This window comes from Hippocampus guttulatus, chromosome 2 (genome assembly GCF_054856545.1).
Source record: "Hippocampus guttulatus isolate MCC_2025c chromosome 2, RoL_Hgut_1.0, whole genome shotgun sequence".
NCBI classification, from domain to species: domain Eukaryota; kingdom Metazoa; phylum Chordata; class Actinopteri; order Syngnathiformes; family Syngnathidae; genus Hippocampus; species Hippocampus guttulatus.
Genome location: NC_141262.1, coordinates 18614429 through 18631009, shown reverse-complemented (window position 1 = coordinate 18631009; position 16581 = coordinate 18614429). Strand labels below are relative to the sequence as shown.

The 16581-nt window shown below is 42.7% G+C and overlaps 8 non-coding genes and 1 pseudogene across 8 annotated transcripts; 1 reads left to right on the top strand and 8 right to left on the bottom strand.

Annotated features, from left to right (window-relative positions):
• Positions 1-7792: 7792 nt before the first annotated feature.
• LOC147208781 (U6 spliceosomal RNA) lies at positions 7793-7861 on the bottom strand (annotated as a pseudogene).
• A 241-nt stretch (positions 7862-8102) lies between these two features.
• LOC147208780 (U6 spliceosomal RNA) lies at positions 8103-8211 on the top strand. The gene has a single exon (XR_015100333.1). It is a non-coding gene; the product is annotated as a U6 spliceosomal RNA (small nuclear RNA).
• An 806-nt stretch (positions 8212-9017) lies between these two features.
• LOC147208779 (U5 spliceosomal RNA) lies at positions 9018-9131 on the bottom strand. The gene has a single exon (XR_015100364.1). It is a non-coding gene; the product is annotated as a U5 spliceosomal RNA (small nuclear RNA).
• Positions 9132-9640: 509 nt separating this feature from the next.
• LOC147208778 (U5 spliceosomal RNA) lies at positions 9641-9754 on the bottom strand. Its single transcript, XR_015100335.1, has one exon. It is a non-coding gene; the product is annotated as a U5 spliceosomal RNA (small nuclear RNA).
• A 635-nt stretch (positions 9755-10389) lies between these two features.
• On the bottom strand, positions 10390-10502 carry LOC147208777 (U5 spliceosomal RNA). The gene has a single exon (XR_015100360.1). It is a non-coding gene; the product is annotated as a U5 spliceosomal RNA (small nuclear RNA).
• A 592-nt stretch (positions 10503-11094) lies between these two features.
• LOC147208776 (U5 spliceosomal RNA) lies at positions 11095-11208 on the bottom strand. Its single transcript, XR_015100353.1, has one exon. It is a non-coding gene; the product is annotated as a U5 spliceosomal RNA (small nuclear RNA).
• Positions 11209-11862: 654 nt separating this feature from the next.
• LOC147208775 (U5 spliceosomal RNA) lies at positions 11863-11975 on the bottom strand. Its single transcript, XR_015100341.1, has one exon. It is a non-coding gene; the product is annotated as a U5 spliceosomal RNA (small nuclear RNA).
• A 599-nt stretch (positions 11976-12574) lies between these two features.
• On the bottom strand, positions 12575-12688 carry LOC147208774 (U5 spliceosomal RNA). The gene has a single exon (XR_015100342.1). It is a non-coding gene; the product is annotated as a U5 spliceosomal RNA (small nuclear RNA).
• Positions 12689-16442: 3754 nt separating this feature from the next.
• On the bottom strand, positions 16443-16555 carry LOC147208773 (U5 spliceosomal RNA). The gene has a single exon (XR_015100359.1). It is a non-coding gene; the product is annotated as a U5 spliceosomal RNA (small nuclear RNA).
• Between the last annotated feature and the right edge of the window lie 26 nt (positions 16556-16581).

Genomic DNA, 16581 nt, shown 5'->3' with positions numbered 1-16581 from the left:
CCTGTGGTGACTGGGGAGGGCTTTGAGGTGAAGGATTTGAGCTGGACAAACTGAGTGCGGCCAGTGAGGTAGGAGTGGAACCAACTGAGGGGAGTGTGGGAGAGACCAATGGAGGAGAGTCTATTGAGGAGGATAGGGTGAGAGATTGTGTCAAAGGCAGCGCTCAAGTCTATTGCCTCTCATGTTTTCAAAATGTTGCATCAATCTCCTTTCATACCATCGAAGCTCATTCATCCCCGAGAGATGGGAACGGGAGGAGGAGTGATCTATTTATGTTGCTGATGTGCATCTTTGATCTGCCATGTTGGAAACTTTGATCTGTCATTTCATTATGTCGACGAGAATCTTCCCATGTATTTTGAGCACAGTCGTTCTCTTATGTCCCGAACTTGTCTCGAAAGCCTTGAGGCAAACTCTAACCTGATTTCTGGTCAGGACTCATTGTCTGTATGAAAGCAAATGTTTGCACTTCGTTTTCATTTAGTATTTCTTGTAAATCAAAATGTGCAAAGCAAATAGACTTGTCCATATTTTCTTTTATTAGCTCTCTCTCTCTCTCTGTTATTTGTACATTTGATATTAATTCATAATGTAACATTGCCTCACTTGGATGGACTACTCCATCCATCGATCGATTGCTTGATCCGTCCATCCATCCATCCATCCATCCAGGCAATACTGCAATGCACACTGTTGGACAGATAAACAAACGTCATTTTCTGATCGCTGTAACACACTTAAGGTAGATTGTGTAGGAACCACCGAATAGAAATCGGATCATTTCAAGTCAAGTCAGGTACAACTTTATATATATACAGTATATATATATGTTTATTCGCAGGAACCAATTATAACCTAAAAGGGTTTTGCCTGACACTAATTGACATGTGAATTCGCCAACACATACTCAAACAGACAACTACTTTGTCAGTCATTAAGAAACAAAGATAATACCAAAAGCAGAGTTAACATCTGACTAAACAAATTAAGAAGGAGACGAGCAAGACTTCTAAGGATAATTATCCCCTTGAGGATGTGAGCCCACAAGGTTTGTGTGCATTTTTGTTGAATCAGTTGTCTTCATAACTTTGTCTTTCATTTATTGTTCTGTCATGCCATTTGTATTTATGTTTCATGTCCGTGTTTGTGACCAGTTCACATAGCTTTGTTACAGCTGCAGCAGTTGCGAACGCTCTATATAAATAAAGCTGTATTGTATTGTATTGTATTTTCTTTAGCATAGCATCATCTAGTGGATGCATAGCTCAACCACAGCCACTATTGAAGCTTGAATTCTATGTGCCTTATAATGCAGTGTGCCCTATATATGAAAACAGTTTTGAAATAAGGCATTCATTGAAAATACGGTCATTACCCCGAAAATGGGAATATCGGAGAAATAATGAATGGTAAATTTGGGTCCAGTTAGACAAGGTTGTTAGCAACCACTGTGGTATGACTGCTATTGGCTCAAGGATGACTGCTGTCTGTTGGAGTAAATAATAAACTTGTGCATTACAGATAAAATGTCTTCGATGTCACTTGTGAAGCTTTTCAATACACAAGTGGACACCTCACTCTCAAAGCCAACGCATTATGTGTGATTATTTTCCCCAAGAGCAGAACCCCCAAAGTTCACCATAATCCTGTCCACATAGCTGGATGACTTCCAAGTTGTAGATTCATTTCGAAAATAACACATCACGGTTTTAGACGTTAGATCACACTGCCAGTGGGACAGCCCTACGATACGGTGCTTCGATGCGATTATCCCTCTCTTCCCCCGTTCAACGCAGGCCCAAACTCAACACCGCACTCACCCGTTTTACTTTTCAGTGCATTTGTATGCGTCCTCACGACTTTGTGGATTTATTCCAGTTTTCCGTTGTGTTCTCAATAACACTGCAGTCAAATGCAGCAACAGAAACCACAATGTGATTGCGAATGAATCGTGATAATGAAGAGGCAGCATGCAAGCACAAGAGCCCTATAACAAAAAACAAAAACAAACAAACTGCATTTGCGAATGTGCGGTAATGTGGAGGACTTTTTTTCCTTTTTGGAACTATAAGGGAAAATTGTAGAGATATTTAAAGGTCAGAAGATAATCACCGCTAAATCCTGCACCAAGTTGATTAGATAAGTATACATAATAAGAGTGAGAGGTCACCATGTGAAATGTGAAAAGATCTGTCATTCAATGTAAAATAAGGTAATACATGTGAGCAGGAAGAAAGGTGATTTCCCTCAGACCTTCTTCAGTAACAGAAATAGCTCCAGGAATCTAGAACTGATTCGATAAACTACAGTACATATTGCAGAATTAATTAATGAGAATAAATCCTACCCCCAGCCAGAAAGGATGAGCCGGGAAATCAAGTGTTTGAGAACATATCTTGAAACCTCATACATATTTACAATTATTCATCATTTACATTCACAATATATGAGAATGTTTCTGGTTATCAAGCTAAAACCCCACATTCAGATACATATTTATCATTTCAGACTAAGCAATACATTTTCACCTGACGTGGTGGGATTTAAAATATTCATAACCATTCCCCAATACAACCTACCAATTCTGAGAAAGTTATCGTGAGCTTGTTGCATTGTTGTAAATATTGGAAAACAATCAGGAACAACAGCACAAAGAGCTGAAGGGGAAATGAGGTGGAGAGATACTGATATATTCTACATTGCACATAGGTAACCCCCCAAACAAATCAATGAAGTACTGGATAGCCAGTTTGTGATACCTAAGGGCTAACCTCACCCATGTTTTTGCAATGCATGATGTTCCCACATTTAGTGCTGATTCGGCAGGTCATGGCAAAGCACAAATGAAAGGTGGCTAATTGCAGGCAGTAGAATCGTGAATTAAGAATGTAGCAGTGTTTTGACAGTAATCAGGGTATTGAAGAAGTAGTAAAAAAACAACAAAAAAACGAGGCATATTCTATCACTGTACAGTAAATAGTCAAATTGGTTATCGTTCCATACCTAGTGTGCAAGGTTACTGAATGACTAACTCACTCACCCAGTTATTGACTGGCTTATTGGTTGGCTCACTCACTCACGGAAGTACTGTATGTGCACATGTTTTTATTCCACAAGACTAATTCATTATTGCTATGGTATCTTTTGCCTTTTCTCTCACACGTTCCTCCTCTACTGGATTTGACCTTTGTTCCTGACAAGTATCTCTGCTGGATTGCTTTGCCTGTGGGACCACGACTGTGTGCTACACTTGCACACCATCCCACTGTGTGCCAGGACTGTGCGTTGACAATAATTGCACCTGAATGGTAGCTTCACTACTGGCTGCAAAGTTTTTCACCGCTTGAGCTGAGGTATATGGGAACCCACTTAATTGTGATGGCTACCAAATAATGACAGCTTGCACACAATTTAAAACCCGCTCAGCAAATACAGTTATTTGGGAATATGAAGGCCAGATATACTGCAACCATTCCAAATATCAATCAACATTCAAATGACTTAAATGTAAATCAAATCATTATTCCATCCATCATCCATCAATTTTCTAATCTGTTTATCCTCACAAGGGTCGCGGGCGTGCTCGAGCCTATCCAAGCTGTCTCTGGACAGTAGGCGGGCTACACTCTGAATGGTTGCCAGCCAATCGCTGGACACTCATAGATGAACAGCCATTTACACTCACAAAGGTACAATTTAGAGTGTTCAATCAGCCTGCCATGCATGTTTTTGGAATGTGGGATGAAACCGGAGTACCTGGAGAAAACCCATGCAGACATAGGGAGAACATACAAACTCCACAAAGGAAGGCCAGAGCCGAAATCGAACCCTGCACCACTGCACTGTGAGGCGGACTTGCTCAGCAGTCATTATTAACTCTTTCATTCCATACGACGTACTTGTACATCTTTTTAAAATTAGGCCCCGCCTACCAAGGACGTACTTGTACGTCTAAGTCATTTTTTTGCGTCATAGAGAGGAGGAGGGTCGGATGCAATCTGTGAATGAGAATAAGCCGTTTGCATTGTAAATCATGTAAAAAGCGACCAGTAGGTGGCAGTGGCGCCTCACATGATTGAAATGCATGCTTTTACAAAAAGCTCTTTTTCTCCATTTTTTGCCCAGGAATCTCCATTTCCATGAAATGTAGCCATTCTGTAATGCCGATTGCTGAAGAATGGAAAAAGACGAGAGCTGAAAGAAGAGAGTCCAAACTTTATTTTGGTAGTCTCCATGTTTATATCGCATTACAACCAAATATTCTGTGGGCCTTGCAAGATCAGTCAAAATCCAGTAAAATGCTGGGATTGAGGGGGTTGTTCCAGTGAAAATGGCTGGGATTAAATGAGTTAATGACTTCAAATGTTAAATTAAATGTTGACCCCAGATGATTAAACTTTGCTATCAATTTTGGCCATGGGGATGAATGTCCAAAAGCAGTATAGTGAGGAAGTTCAGTAAGATTCTGAATTGGGGCCAACTGGTTAGCACGTCCACCTGTAAGTACCTGTGTATTTAGGATGAAACAACTGTGTAGATGTGCCTCACAGTGAACTCCTGCACTGCTGAATGTTCAATCATTCATTCAACAAGACAAACAACAATTGGTTTAACCCACGAGTTAAATGTTTTAAGACCTCGAAAACCTGCCAAGTCATTTTGATGTCTCAGCACATTGAACATTGCTCGACCTGCTGTACTTCATCCAATTCTAATCTAAAGCAATAGTCTTGGTCAAAGCGATGCCATGCCAATGCTATTTATGGATGTGAGTGGAATCAGCAGCTGTCCCTTTATGTTTTCAACTTCTTTATTGCTCCTGGGATTCATCATAATGACCTTTTTGGTCACGAGCTGCCTGCAGATCTAAGAGCTCTCAGCCCCCACAGCCTCTTGTATTTGCATCTGCTTGCTTAAGTGAGCAGCTGGCTTTATTCCATGTGTTATGAGTAGGAGAGTCACACACAGCCACAAGCTGAATGGACCTGGTTAGCCTGAAGTATTTTAGAGCACACCTAGTATCACGATATGGCTGAAACACACACACGCACAGATACACACATATGTGTGCAGGCATGCATCCAAATATACAATTCACAAAATAATCAGATTTTGTTAAAAAATGGTCACTCTTGGACAACATAAACCAACAAAATGATGAGTCCTGCATGGATATGTAGATAACAATGTTAAAAAGCTCTTCATATTAGGACTTTGGTTATTTGTGTCAGGGGTAGTTGGTTCGATACAGGGAAGGTGGTTTGTCTAAGAGAGTATTTCATTATCTACAACAACAGCAGCAACAAAAAAAAGACAAATCCACAATGATAATCCAGTTATCAGGTGAAGCATATAATAGTTGCATATTTGAAATTTGTAGTTCTGCCAAAAAGGTTATGTCTTAAACTGAATTGTATTCTTTGGTGTCTCTGCAGGTCTTTCAGTTTGAATGAAACCTGATCAAGGAGAGTAGTTAAGGCAAAGAAAGATACCACAAAATTAAACATAATTTTTTTTTTATACACAGACCTTGGCAATGATATGTTGTCTTCAAAACTGTCTTTTTTTATCTTGGGCATTTTTTTGTAGAGTGATTTGAAAATGTCAGTCTAAAATTTATTCTCGTGTAAATTAAAAGTGTATCCAATAAGCACTGAAATGTTAGTTGCCAATGTTATCTCCCCCCCCCCCCCTTTCTTGTCTGGGGCAGAACAGAACAAAAACTGGCCCAATAACATCAGAGGGTTTTATGAATCTTAAAAGGTTCTCTGTGATCACCTGTAAAGAGCAGTAGTTTATTATTCTATTGTGTTCAAAACAAATTTTATTTTTAAATAAATTATTCATATTTTATTTACATTATACATTACATATACATTATTCATATACTGTACATGTTTTAATACATGACCAATTTAATGTAATAAACGTCACATTTCATTTCAACTTCATAAATCATATCCATTTCAATGCTTGCATCTTGGAATAGGTACGATTTTAGTTTAATATATTCAGAGCCACATGAGGGCAGTACCACATTAGACAACAAGCTTCAGTTTGTCGTGTGCGCATCGTGCTGGGATGGGGGGGGGGGGGCTCATTTCACGCAACGAGGATAAATTCCTGTAACATCAGCTGTAATGGATAATTGTGAAAATATTTCACCCTCGTACACGTGCTAAAGATAAATTCCAATAGAACAAATCTTACCCAATAGAATCAGATATTGATACATTAACCAAAATATTATTCGGACAGATATAGAGAGCATTTTAAAATGTGCTTCTCATTGTCGAATTTGTATCTATAAAGCTAGATTTATGTATGTATATCTGTATTCATTTATTTATTTTCACCTGCTGTCTTTGTGAACTATACTGATCTTACGTGCTACTGAAGTGTGAATTTCGACCAACGTTTACCAAGTACAGTAGAGGCCAGTTAGTCATGCAAGGCTGTAAGTGCAGTTGAAGGGTCTTAATTAGATTGATATCTAGTACCGGAGCAAATCCGCCAAAGCATCCATTACCTGCGCAATTTATGGTGGAATTATCATGAGATAAAATGGAGTCGATCCCAGCTGAGTTTGGGTGAACGGTAGGGTACACCATGTACTTATTACCAGTCAGTCACAGGAGTGACATAGAGGCTGCGTTCACATTACATGGGCCAAGTAACACAATTCCAATATCCTTATTCCCATGTTGCCCAATTTGGTTATGTGTCATGGCAGTATAAACGGAAACAAACGCATGGAATCAGATATCCTCCGATCCAAATCCGGCCTTGATTGTGGTGATCAAATTCAGAAACAAACACATCTACCTTAACAACTACTATCAATCCATCCATCAATAAATCCATTTTCTGCCAACCAATCGCAGTCTACCCAAATAACATGGATCAAAACAAACTAACAAGCACCCAAGTAACTCAGAACCTCAGTGAAACCGTACAGTAGACCAAAGATGTGTAACATGACCATGGATAATAATGTCCCTCCTCGCAGAGGACCTGATTGTGAAAAAGCAGTTATTGTCATACAAATATACATATCTGTATACTTTACATCAGGGGTGCCCATTACGTCGATCGCGATCGACCAGTAGATCAAGGACTGGTCCCAAGTCAATCCGAGGGGTGTTAGAGGGAACCCCCCCAAACATTTGTGTCTCTGTGCATGTTAGTAATATCTTTTTTGTGTTAATACACACTGCACCCTAATCATTCTGTCAGTCTCACTTTCACAAAAAGTATTGAAAAAAGAAAAGAAAATAGAGCAGGTCATCTTTAACCTACGGTGACGTGTAATGCGTCACCGGAAGTTGTTAGCGCTCAGCAGTCTACAGTTGCAGCTTGTGATCAGAGTTGTTGCGCTATATCTTTTATCGTTATCATTATTCTCATTTAGAGTTTGTTTTGTACAATTCACAGAGGGGACGGGCAAAGAATGGAAATCTGGAGGGCCGAGAGAAGCATTTCAAAACGGTACGTGTGAGCTACGATCGTTAACAGGCTGCCTAAGTGCATCGCATGCCTCAGCGTCAGGCTATTGCCGTCATGGCTTGCGTATGTACGTGTGTGCGTATGCACGCGTGCGTGGTAACGGGTCGATCGTGGGAGGTTGGTTGATCGGAAAGTAGATCTTCGGTCAAAAAAGTTTGGGCACCCCTGCTGTACATACATTCAATTATACACGCGCAGTAAGGCAAGGCAGGGCAGGACCCGGGCAGAGCAGGGCAGGGCAGGGCAGGCAGACAGGCAGGCAGGCAGGCAGGCAGGTAAAAATTCAAAAATTTGGATCCGCTTCACGAAATTGCGTGTCATCCTTGCGCAGGGGCCATGCTAAACTCTCCCTATACAGTCAACCATCAAAGGTGTCCTTTATCAGTGTCTCTTCAGAAGAATCCTGAGGTGTCATTGAGATGGTGGAATTCCAACCCACGCTTCACACAAGACTAGAGTCCAGATTCCTAATTTTTGGGATTTGTCTGGAATCCGGCTGCTGCTCACCCATGATTCCATGGCAAGGTTCACCACCGCCACTGAGGGGTCTTTTTCTCAAAGATGCTTTAAAATGAAGCCCGTAGGTTGATCTGTTAGTGCTAGCTCTGGCAGCACATATGAAAAATTGCATAACGATACAGAGAAGATTAGCATGGCCCCTGGCGCAAGGATGACACGCAAATTCGTGAAGCGGATCCAAATTTTGAAGGCCGCACACTTAGTTTTGTCAACAAGCTCCACGCCGTAAGTTTTTCTTCGCTCATTGTCATAACAGACATCACTTACTTCACCAGATTGGCCTCATGTGCACCTGAGTTGCTGAAAATTCATTTGGTTTCCGTGGGACATTTACCAATGCAGTTGCTTTGTGCTCCACGACCAATTGCTGCGTGACTGAGGATAGACAGCCGCATGTGAGAATGATTTGAAAGCAACGGTCATTACGCAACTTTATCACCCTAATATAACAATTCGTTTGCATTTTACTAAAGTGTTGGATTAAGATTACCTCTGTGTATTATCTTAATTGGAGCACCCAAGTCTGATACCTGGGATTAAAAAAAAATCAAAAAACAACAACCTCTGCAATGGAAAGGACAATCTGTCATAGGGTTTAAACGTTTTCGCCACTTGTGATCCACTCCCAGTCCATTCTATGACATCAACCTCAATTTGGGTGGATTTCCCTGTTAGTGTGAATCGTGCTTGACTTTTTTAACACAGTGAGTATATGCACACTGCATGTGAAAAGAGCTTGGAAAAAAGGCCAAAATTGGTTTTCTGCTTCAAAATCTAACTTCCATGGAGGTGCTATTAAGGCTCATTGTAGCAAAGCCTTTGCCCTTTTGCAACTGCACACAAGAATAGCATTTATGTTTGTCTTCAACGCCCAAAGATGCTCTGACAAAAAAAGAGCATGGAAAATTTTGATTAATCTCACTGCATCTCTCTCCATGGAATTCTTCAGTAAAAGGAACAATGATAAATTTGTTATCTTGAACACTCAAAGATGCTCTGATAAAGCAGAGCACAGCAAAAATTGGTCTTCTCTCATTCTGTCTCTCTCCACGGAAATCTTTAGTAAAAGGCAAAACATTTGTACAGTTTGAAGAGAAACATGAGCTATGATAGATGTCAGCTGTGAGAAAGAATAGCCTTTCGGCGATACACCTAACAGTCAAGGTGTCACTATGGTTCTGACGCGTGACGGACGGCACCGACGGTATTCGAGATCAGCGCTACATGCTATTGGCAATTGCTCTCTCTGCACAGTCCACCAGGAGAAAGGGGTCTGCTGTCTGAGTCTCCTCACCACAATCCTGAGGTGAGATTGTACTGCTGTTCTCTGATCAAATCAACGAACATTGTTATTCTTCACTGAAATCTGTGCTGAAACACAAACTGTCCATGATCAAGGGGTAAAGGTGTAAAGTCGACTTCCCGGCCCAGAATGGTGCTTGTTTTTTTGACAGACACAAAAAGAGCCTGGAAATAAAATCTAAAAGGGGTTTCTGCTTCAAAATCTAACGACCATGGAGGTACGAGGTGCCATCAAGTTTCATTCCAGAGATACTTGCATACTTTTGAAACCGTAAATTGGAATAATGGCAAATTTATCTTGAACACTGAAGGATGCTCTGACAAAACAGAGCACAGCAAAAATTGGTCTTTTCTCATTCTGTCTCTCTCCACGGAAATCTTTAGTAAAAGGCGAAAGATTTGTACGATTTGAAGAGAAACATGAGCTATGATAGATGTCAGCTGTGAGAAAGAATAGCCTTTCGGCGATACACCTAACGGTCAAGGTGTCACTATGGTTCTGACGCGTGACGGACAGCACCGACGGTATTCGAGATCAGCGCTACATGCAATTGGCAATTGCTCTCTCTGCACAGTCCACCAGGAGAAAGGGGTCTGCTGTCTGAGTCTCCTCACCACAATCCTGAGGTGAAATTGTACTGCTGTTCTCTGATCAAATCAACGAACATTGTTACTCTTCACTGAAATCTGTGCTGAAACACAAACTGTCAATGATCAAAGGGGTAAATTTCCAGAATCTTGTTTGGCTTTTTTAACGCACACAAAAAGCCTGGAAATGAAATCAAAATGGGGTCTCCACTTCAAAATCTAATGACCACACAGGTACGTACCATCAAGCTTCATTAGAGAAAAGTTTGCACAGTGTAAAGTCGACTTCCCGGCCCCGAATTGTGCTTGTTTTTTTGACAGACAAAAAAGAGCCTGGAAATAAAACCTAAATGGAGTTTCTACTTCAAAATATAAGGACCATGGTGGTGGCAACAAGTTTCATTCCATAGAAACTTGCACACTTTTGAAACCGTAAATTGGAATAATGGCAAATTTATCTTGAACACTGAAAGGTGCTCTGACAAAACAGAGCACAGCAAAAATTGTTTTTTTGTCATTCTGTAACTCTCCACGGAAATCTTTAGTAAAAGGCGAAAGATTTGTACGATTTGAAGAGAAACATGATCTATGATAGATGTCAGCTGTGGGGAATATTAGCCTTTCGCTGATACACCTGACGGTCAAGGTGTCACTATGAGTCTGACGCACGATGGACGGCACCAACGGTATTCGAGATCAGCGCTCCATTGCAGAGTTGGCAATAGCTCTCTCTACATAGTCCACCAGGACAAACAGGTCTGCTATCAGCAGAATACTGTACTGAAGTGAGATTGATATGGTGGCGTTGTAATTCCCACCCTCGGTTCACACAAGACTGTAGCCAAAATCCAGCAACTTCTCGTCTTCAATTTCTCCCTCCCGGGTACGCTCCTGTTCTCTGATCGTATCAACGAACATTGTTACTCTTCACTGAAATCTGTGCTTAAACACAAACTGTCTATGATCAAGGGGTAAAGGTGTAAAGTCGACTTCCCGGCCCAGAATGGTGCTTGGTTTTTTGACAGACACAAAAAGAGCCTAGAAATAAAATCTAAAAGGGGTTTCTGCTTCAAAATCTAACGACCATGGAGGTACCATCAAGTTTCATTCCAGAGATACTTGCACACTTTTGAAACCGTAAATTGGAATAAGGGCAAATTTATCTTGAACACTGAAAGATGCTCTGACAAAACAGAGCACAGCAAAAATTGGTCTTTTCTCATTCTGTCTCTCTCCACGGAAATCTTTAGTAAAAGGCGAAAGATTTGTACGATTTGAAGAGAAATATGAGCTATGATAGCTGTCAGCTGTGAGAAAGAATAGCCTTTCGGCGATACACCTAACGGTCAAGGTGTCACTATGGTTCTGACGCGTGACGGACGGCACCGACGGTATTCGAGATCAGCGCTACATGCAATTGGCAATTGCTCTCTCTGCACAGTCCACCAGGAGAAAGGGGTCTGCTGTCTGAGTCTCCTCACCACAATCCTGAGGTGAAATTGTACTGCTGTTCTCTGATCAAATCAACGAACGTTGTTACTCGTCACTGAAATCTGTGCTGAAACACAAACTGTCAATGATCAAAGGGGTAAATTTGTACAATAGACTTCCCGGTCCAGAATCTTGTTTGGCTTTTTTAACGCACACAAAAAGCCTGGAAATGAAATCAAAATGGGGTCTCCACTTCAAAATCTAATGACCACACAGGTACGTACCATCAAGCTTCATTAGAGAAAAGTTTGCACAGTGTAAAGTCGACTTCTCGGCCCCGAATTGTGCTTGGTTTTTTGACAGACAAAAAAGAGCCTGGAAATAAAACCTAAATGGAGTTTCTGCTTCAAAATATAAGGACCATGGTGGTAGCAACAAGTTTCATTCCATAGAAACTTGCACACTTTTGAAACCGTAAATTGGAATAATGGCAAATTTATCTTGAACACTGAAAGGTGCTCTGACAAAACAGAGCACAGCAAAAATTGTTTTTTTCTCATTCTGTCTCTCTCCACGGAAATCTTTAGTAAAAGGCGAAAGATTTGTACGATTTGAAGAGAAACATGATCTATGATAGATGTCAGCTGTGGGGAATATTAGCCTTTCGCTGATACACCTGACGGTCAAGGTGTCACTATGAGTCTGACGCACGATGGAGGGCACCAACGGTATTCGAGATCAGCGCTCCATTGCAGAGTTGGCAATAGCTCTCTCTACATAGTCCACCAGGACAAACAGGTCTGCTATCAGCAGAATACTGTACTGAAGTGAGATTGATATGGTGGCGTTGTAATTCCCACCCTCGGTTCACACAAGACTGTAGCCGAAATCCAGCAACTTCTCGTCTTCAATTTCTCCCTCCCGGGTACGCTCCTGTTCTCTGATCGTATCAACGAACATTGTTACTCTTCACTGAAATCTGTGCTTAAACACAAACTGTCTATGATCAAGGGTTAAAGGTGTAAAGTCGACTTCCCGGGCCAGAATGGTGCTTGGTTTTTTGACAGACACAAAAAGAGCCTGGAAATAAAATCTAAAAGGGGTTTCTGCTTCAAAATCTAACGGCCATGGAGGTACGAGGTACCATCAAGTTTCATTCCAGAGATACTTGCACACTTTTGAAACCGTAAATTGGAATAATGGCAAATTTATCTTGAACACTGAAAGATGCTCTGACGAAACAGAGCACAGCAAAAATTGTTTTTTTCTCATTCTGTCTCTCTCCACGGAAATCTTTAGTAAAAGGCGAAAGATTTGTACGATTTGAAGAGAAATATGAGCTATGATAGCTGTCAGCTGTGAGAAAGAATAGCCTTTCGGCGATACACCTAACGGTCAAGGTGTCACTATGGTTCTGACGCGTGACGGACGGCACCGACGGTATTCGAGATCAGCGCTACATGCAATTGGCAATTGCTCTCTCTGCACAGTCCACCAGGAGAAAGGGGTCTGCTGTCTGAGTCTCCTCACCACAATCCTGAGGTGAAATTGTACTGCTGTTCTCTGATCAGCGCCGATCTAACAATCGGCGCCCGCAGCCTCGGTCACACGCTCCCTAGTATTATCCCTGTTTTTGTCATTTTCGTTAGTTTTTGGCGACCCTTAGCGGCTTACTTACACGAGGGAAAAGTTGCTGCGCATTGGGGAGTCTACGCTCGGTCTTTTTTCACCAGCACGCGAAAACCCACAAGGTTTTTCGGAGCTAATCGCAAGCGGAGCGGCTGCGCTGTACGGAGCATGGAAACGCCGCCGGAGGAGGGGGAAGAGAGCCGGCGTGCTCGTCAAGCTCCGGCAGCGCGGATTTCGAACCCCGCTCCCATCGATCCAGCTTGCTAATCTACGATCTCTGCCAAACAAGATGGATGAACTTCTTCTCCTCACAAAGACCAACAAAACCTTTGCACGTTCTGCTGCGCTCTGCTTCACTGAAACCTGGCTCAGTGACCGCCACCCGGATTCCGCGCTACATCTACCCGGCTTCCGCCTTCTCCGAGCCGACCGCGACACGGAGCTATCAGGGAAATCGAAAGGTGGCGGGATTTGCTTCTATATCAACGAAGAATGGTGCACTGATGTCACGAAGCTCGACGCACACTGCAGCCCGGACCTGGAGTCGCTGTCTTTAAACTGCAAGCCATTCTACTCGCCACGTGAGTTCACCTCCTTTTTACTAATCGGTGTTTACATTGCGCCACAAGCTAACGCTAACACGGCGATACAAACGCTAGCCGAACAAGTAAACAAACTCGAACTAAAATACCCAGAGTCACCCCTGATAATTTTGGGCGATTTTAATAGAGCACATCTTAACCGTGAACTTCCCAGATATAAGCAGCACATCGACTGTTTCACCAGAGAAGGCAACATTCTAGACCACTGCTATACAACAATCAAAAATTCATACCGATCGGTCGCCCGTGCAGCATTGGGTCTTTCTGACCACAATTTAATCCACTTAATACCTACATACAGACAGAAACTCAAATGTGCTAAACCGGTTGTTAAGACTGTGAAAAAATGGACAGATGAAGCAAAGCTAGCTCTACAAGAATGCTTAGATTGCACTGATTGGGGCGTCTTTGAAACTTCAACGGGCACACTGGATGAATACACAGACACTGTAACATCATACATCAGTTTCTGTGAGGACATGTGTGTACCAACGAAGTCCTTCCGCTCCTTCAACAATAACAAGCCATGGTTTACTCCCAAACTCAGGCAACTCAGGAAAGAGAAAGAGGCCGCATTTAGAAGTGGAGATCGGGCACTGTACAAACACGCCCGAAACCAATTGACAAAGGAAATTAACATCGCTAAGAGAAGCTATGCAGAGAGGCTGAAAAACCAGTTCTCTGCTAACGACTCTGCATCTGTATGGAATGGCCTGAAAGCAATCACTAACTATAGAATGCCATCCCCCCAAACAGTGAACAATAAGGGTCTTGCTAATGAACTAAACATGTTTTTCTGCCGATTTGAAAAGCACACCCCCATTTCCCACACACACCCACCTCTACCAGAGACTACTCTATCTACCCCTCCACCCTCTTTTTCTCCTCTACAGATCCACTAACAGGACGTGAGACGGCTCTTCAAGCAGCAGAAGATCAAGAAAGCTGCGGGGCCCGACAAAGTGTCCCCCTCCTGCCTGAAAGTCTGCGCTGACCAGCTGGCTCCGGTCTTCACACAAATCTTCAACAGATCTCTGGATCTGTGTGAGGTCCCATCCTGCTTCAAACAGTCTACCATCATCCCAGTTCCCAAGAAATCGGCAACATCGGAACTGAACGACTATAGGCCTGTCGCCCTGACGTCTGTGGTCATGAAGTCCTTTGACGCCTTGTGCTGAACCACCTAAAGAACGTCACCGGACCCCTGCTGGACCCTCTCCAGTTTGCCTACCGGGCAAACAGGTCTGTGGAAGACGCAGTCAACATAGGTCTGCACTACATCCTCGAGCACCTCGACAGCACAGGGACCTATGCAAGGATTCTGTTTGTGGATTTCAGCTCTGCGTTCAACACCATCATCCCGGAACTCCTCACCCCCAAACTTCTCCACCTCGGTGTGTCCCCTACGATCTGCCAGTGGATCCTCAGCTTCCTGACGGGACGGACACAACAGGTGAGACTGGGAGCAACAACATCATCAATACGCACCACCAGCACTGGAGCCCCACAGGGATGTGTCCTCTCTCCACTGCTCTTCTCTCTCTACACAAACGATTGCACCTCAACAGATCCAGCTGTCAAACTCATAAAGTTCGCAGACGACACCACGGTCATCGGTCTCATCAAAGACGGCGACGAGTCTGCGTACCGCCAACAAGTGGAGCAGCTGGAGCTCTGGTGCAGCCGACACAACCTTGGGCTGAACACGCTCAAGACTGTAGAGATGATCGTGGACTTCAGGAAACATTCTTCTCCACAGTTGCCCCTCACACTATCCAACTGCCCTGTGTCAACCGTCGAGACCTTCAAGTTCCTGGGAATCACAGTCTCCCAGGACATGAAGTGGGAAGTCAACACCATCTCCATCCTGAAAAGGGCCTGGCAGAGGATGTACTTCCTGAGGCTGCTGAGGAAGCATGGCCTGCCACAGGAGGTGCTACGACAGTTCTACACGGCAGTCATCGAATCAATCCTGTGTTCTTCCATCACGGTTTGGTTTGGGGCCGCCACAAAAAAGGACAAAATCCGACTTCAACGGACAGTTAGGACGGCGGAAAAAATCGTTGGCACCGCCCTACCCACTCTTGAGGACTTGCACACTGCAAGAATCAAGACAAGGGCACGGAAAATCCTCCTGGATCCCCCGCACCCTGCCCACCACCTTTTCCAGCTACTCCCCTCAGGCAGACGCTACAGATCCCTGCGCACCAAATGCAGTAGACACTTAAACAGCTTCTTCCCTCTAGCCATTAACTCCTTAAACAGTCACTGACGTAGTCACTCTTCTTGTACTACAAATACTGCTACTGGTTACTCTAAAATGGTTCAATGATTTGTTGTTTACGATGATACTAATGCAGCGTGTTATACCGGAGACAAATTCCTTGTGTGTTCTACATACTTGGCCAATAAAGATGATTCTGATTCTGATTCTGATCAAATCAACGAACATTGTTACTCTTCACTGAAATCTGTGCTGAAACACAAACTGTCAATGATCAAAGGGGTAAATTTGTACAATTGACTTCCCGGTCCAGAATCTTGTTTGGCTTTTTTAACGCACACAAAAAGCCTGGAAATGAAATCAAAATGGGGTCTCCACTTCAAAATCTAATGACCACACAGGTACGTACCATCAAGCTTCATTAGAGAAAAGTTTGCACAGTGTAAAGTCGACTTCCCGGCCCCGAATTGTGCTTGTTTTTTTGACAGACAAAAAAGAGCCTGGAAATAAAACCTAAATGGAGTTTCTACTTCAAAATATAAGGACCATGGTGGTAGCAACAAGTTTCATTCCATAGAAACTTGCACACTTTTGAAACCGTAAATTGGAATAATGGCAAATTTATCTTGAACACTGAAAGGTGCTCTGACAAAACAGAGCACAGCAAAAATTGTTTTTTTGTCATTCTGTAACTCTCCACGGAAATCTTTAGTAAAAGGCGAAAGATTTGTACGATTTGAAGAGAAACATGATCTATGATAGATGTCAGCTGTGGGGAAT